The sequence below is a fragment of the Lathyrus oleraceus genome, chromosome 1, assembly GCF_024323335.1.
Source record: "Lathyrus oleraceus cultivar Zhongwan6 chromosome 1, CAAS_Psat_ZW6_1.0, whole genome shotgun sequence".
NCBI lineage: Eukaryota > Viridiplantae > Streptophyta > Magnoliopsida > Fabales > Fabaceae > Lathyrus > Lathyrus oleraceus.
The window spans coordinates 239,377,900-239,382,963 of NC_066579.1; the positions used below are offsets into that span (position 1 = coordinate 239,377,900).

Here is a 5,064-nt window from a genome sequence, read left to right on the forward strand (position 1 = left end):
TCCTTCGTTGTTTATTGTGATGCTTCTTTGATGGGTCTTGGTGGTGTTTTGATGCAGAATGGTAAAGTTGTAGCTTATGCTTCTAGACAGTTGAAAGTTCATGAGAGGAATTATCCTACGCATGATCTAGAACTTGCAACTGTTGTATTTGTGTTGAAAATGTGGAGGCATTATCTGTATGGTTCCAGATTCGAAGTGTTCAGTGATCACAAGAGTCTGAAGTATCTGTTTGATCAGAAAGAGTTAAATATGAGGCAGAGAAGGTGGTTAGAATTACTGAAGGATTTTGACTTTGAATTGAGTTATCATCCCGGTAAGGCTAATGTAGTTGCAGATGCGCTGAGTAGAAAGTCTCTACATATGTCTATGATGATGGTTCGGGAGCTTGAGTTAATTGAACAGTTCCGTGATATGAGTTTGGGTTGTGAAGTTTCCGCTGATAGTGTAAAGTTGGGTATGCTGAAGTTGACTAGTGAAATTCTGGAAGATATTCGGAATGGTCAGCAAGTTGATGTCGCTCTAGTTGATCATATTACTATGGTTAACCAGGGTAATGGTGGTAATTTTGAGATTGATGAGAATGGCCTCCTGCGATTTAAAGGTAGAGTTTGTGTTCCTGAGGTGTCTGAATTGAAAAAGAGTATTCTTGAAGAGGGCCATAGGAGTGGATTGAGTATCCATCCAGGTGCAACTAAAATGTATCAAGATTTGAAGAAGTTGTTTTGGTGGGCTGGTATGAAAAGAGATGTTGCTAAGTTTGTGTATGCCTGTTTGACTTGTCAGAAGTCAAAGATTGAACATCAGAAACCGGCAGGTATGATGCAACCTTTGAAGATTCCTGAATGGAAGTGGGATAGCATTTCCATGGATTTTGTGACGGGATTGCCGAGGACGGTGAAAGGTAATGATTCTATTTGGGTGATTGTGGATCGATTGACTAAGTCGGCGCATTTCTTGCCGATGAAGATTAATCACTCTTTAGAGAAGTTGGCAGAGTTGTATATTGAGGAGATAGTGAGGCTGCATGGTATTCCATCCAGTATTGTGTCTGATAGAGATCCCAGATTTACTTCTAGATTTTGGGAAAGTTTGCAGAAAGCGTTGGGGACTAAGTTGAGGTTGAGTTCAGCTTATCATCCTCAGACTGATGGTCAGACTGAAAGAACTATCCAATCCTTGGAGGATTTGTTGAGAGCTTGTGCGTTCGCCATATCAGTTTGACGGACAGTTTTTCCAGAATAAGAGCGTTTAACGCTAATGGCGTTCGCCATTAGCCTAATGGCGTTCGCCATATCAGTTTGACGGACAGCTTTCGCGTTTTAAACTCCCAGATGTGATATCGTTGTAATGTTGTTGTTGTTTTGTTGAGTTGTATGTCATGCTATTAATGATGATGATAACATGACTATATGATGCTGTTGTTGCTATGTTGATTATGATGCATGTTTGGTGTGCATGCATTCATGAAAGGCCGATGCCTAGTGATGAACGGACTGAGTTCCAATGATGTTGTTGACTCCGGGCTTGTGGAGAGGCTTGGTTCCTTGCGGGGAACTCGGATTCTATGGTGATGAATCTGGGAGTGGTGATCCTGTAGTTGGTCACAAAATGGGTATACCGAGTCGTGTTGAGTCATGCATGGGTGTGTGCATTGCATTTGATATGTTGTTTTGTTGATGTTCATGAGTATGTTGATTATGATAATTATGATGAGCTGTGTTGGCATATGTGAAATATATTTATGTTTATATTTCTGTCGTTATATTATTATTTAATAATGTAATTCTCACCCCTTCTGCATGTGTTTATGTTCATCTATGATGAGCAATGTGCAGATAAAGAGGAGTAGCTATTGTTGAGGTTTGAAGAATAAGTGTAGAGTTATTCTACGGAGTCGAGTCAAATGCTCTGGTCATGTGACACCGGGGTTATGGGATTCGATAGATAATTGGTTATTATTTACGTTGTTTATGATGACTAATATGTTGAGATGCTTTGTTGAGATAATGTTGAAACATTATTATGAATTGTTATATGATGAATGATAATATTTGTGTTGTTGTCCGCTGCGAAGTTTTAATAAAATAAATAATATGTTTTATGTTGTGATGCGATAAGTGTTGTGTTGTAAGAAATGTAAACTCTTCTACATGTTGTACTCTGATAATTTATTTAAATATGTCGTTTGGGTAGAAGGGTGTTACACGTTCCATCTGACCATTGTTCACAAATCCACTTCATGCCTTGGTGTTTTGTCCATGGATGTTTGGTTAAGTCACAGTCATTGTCCATTTTGGTATGTGCCAAGGCCTAAAGATTCATCTAAGTCTTGTATCATTTATACATGTCCATTGGTTTGGTCATGGTTCTTTCATGGTTTATTCATGGGTTTTTGGCCTAATTCAAGTCATAATCATGCAATGGTTCATGGTCAAATTCATCAATTCAGTTCAATATCAAATTCATGTTCAAATCCATCAAAGTCATTCATTACAAGTTTCAAGTATCATTCATATAAGATTCAATTCAATATTCATCCCATTCCATTCAATTAGCCATTACAAGCCATTACAATGTTCACTACACAAGAAAAAATGCAACAAATGACGTTGACCAAGTGTTGACTTTGGTCAATAGTTGACTTTTTGGTCAACTAGTCGACCAAAGTCAACCATCTACCCTTAAGTCCTTAATCACATAATCCATGATCCATTTTCACATCATGTCCATTCCAAACCATGTCCATTACAAAGTCCATTTTAATCTTGATTCATTTTCACATTTTAAACCACTTTGTTAACCATCATATGACCATAAGCTAAGTGCAATTAATATTCCATCAATTTTCCATAAATAATATTCATTACAACATTCAAAGGTCCATTCAATTCAATTCATTTTCCAATTGCATTCAATTCCATTCATCATCATTCAATTCCATGTGCAACTCCCCCACTAATTAACATTCAATATTCAAGCTCTCCATTCAATTACAATTACCACCACTTGAATTCCATTTCAAAATGATTCATAATTTCAATACAATAATCCAATACTACAAATCCATCCAAAATTCAAAACCACTCCATATACTTAGACATTATAAACCAATTTAATACCTACCTACATCATAGACCAATTCAATTTCAAACTATTCATTTCCATAAACCATATAATTATGTTACAACAATTACAACTTTCCAAGCTTACAATATGATCCAAAAATAGTCTATACATCATAAAGCCAACAAATTACAATTCTAAGCTTGAATCCAAACCACGTTCAAGCTACACGGTGAGAAGATACATAACATGAAACCTATTAACCATTAAATATTAACCATTGGCCTATTTCCTTCAGATCTTCAAGTTCTCCTTCTTGCCATCTCCATCCACCAAGTTGTCTTGGAATAGCAATGCCATACCAATCCAATGCATTCAACACCAACATGCCTGTAAAAATTGAGAGGAGGGGAGGATGTTCAGTTCATCATAACAACCTAACAACCATCCAAAAACATAATGTAACACAATTAGAACTAACTTCTAACCAACCTCACAAATTCCCAACTTCCTCCAAACTGATAACAAGAGGAAATAAAACTATAACAAAGTGATTTCAACCTGCATAAACACGAGCCAAAAACATTAAAGAACGTAACAAAAACAACTAACCTGCTAACCAATTCGAAACAGATAACTGAACTTCAAAAACTTCTTGAACCAAATTCACAAAAACCGACCACTCTCTCAACTTCATAACAACTCCCTAACCGAAATCAAAACGGCTTCAACCCACTTTCCCTAACTATCATAACAAAACTATCTGACATAGCAAACCTAGAAACTTCTAACCTCAAACAAAACTCTCTCTAACTCCCGACCTTCAACCAGCTAACTGAATTTTTCCACTCCAAAACTCCATATCAGAACTGATATCTCCAACCTCTAACAACCTCTCAATAAAAATTTTCAACCTCCTCACACCATTTGAACAAAATTCCAACAAACAATAAACAAAAATACAAGATAATTGGGGGGGAAAGGTTTCTAACAGAATAACAAAGCGAGCAGAGGGAGAAAAACCATAACATAAGGAGGGCATAAAAGCATCAAATAGCAAGAAAAATGAATTTGAAGGAGAATCAAAAGACCATTTTCAGATTGAATTCAATGTTTCATTCTTCATCATTGAACAACACACACGATTCGAAAATGCACTAAAGTGACGAACGTGATGGCGCAAACAAAAGGATAGTCGAAGAAGAAGATGAAAGAGGAATCACCTGGTGCGTCGAATCCGGTAGGCTATTTCTCCCTTTCGTTTTTTCCTCTTCGCATGTAAGAATAAATTTTGTTTCGGTGTTTGAGTTCGATTTAGTGAGGAATTTGAACTCAATTCGAATTCGGGGTTTGATTTCTTTCGTTCGTGTTTGTCGAATTCTTGGTTTCTCGCGCAAGATTGAAGCAAATTCGAAGTGATTCCTCATACCGCATTTGATAGCTCCATGTTTGGATAGAATGTCTCGCGCGCTACTTAGTAAGAAGATTTCATGGTTATATGATTGGAAAGTCGGTTCATGTGTTGCGCGTTTTGTTTCGTTTGCATGGATACAATGTTGAGGATGCGTGGAAATTGGTTTATGAGGCCAGTGAAACGTCATGATCCGGTTTGGCATATTGGATTGCTTAGGCCCAAGAAAAGCATTTCGGTTCACACCCCCTCAACGGACCTTACCCCATGAACCCATTTTGTTCTTAATCCCCCACTGATCCATGTTTAATCATAGTTAATTTATTTTAATCTTGTTAATTTTCTGGTGATTAACATGATGTTGATTGTTTTAATCTTGTTTCTGTTAGAATTAGGAAAAATCTTGGTTTTTGTTAATTAGGGGTTAACACTTTGTGGTTAAGTAGATTAATTCATAGTAAATTAGGATTTAGGTAATTAGATTTAGAAATTAGGTTTAATTGTTTTAATTGGATTTTAGTTTGTTTTTTTTACAGAATTAGTCTCATTGTAGTTTAACCTTGCCATGATTAGGATAACTGGTCATTAGG

The 5,064-nt window shown here is 36.6% G+C and overlaps 1 long non-coding RNA gene across 1 annotated transcript; it reads right to left on the reverse strand.

The window, feature by feature from the left end:
* Nucleotides 1–3,139: 3,139 nt before the first annotated feature.
* Nucleotides 3,140–4,762, reverse strand: LOC127115636 (uncharacterized). Its single transcript, XR_007800822.1, has 3 exons — nt 4,287–4,762; nt 3,556–3,624; nt 3,140–3,453 (listed from the first exon to the last, which is right to left on the reverse strand). It is a non-coding gene; the product is annotated as an uncharacterized LOC127115636 (long non-coding RNA).
* Between the last annotated feature and the right edge of the window lie 302 nt (nt 4,763–5,064).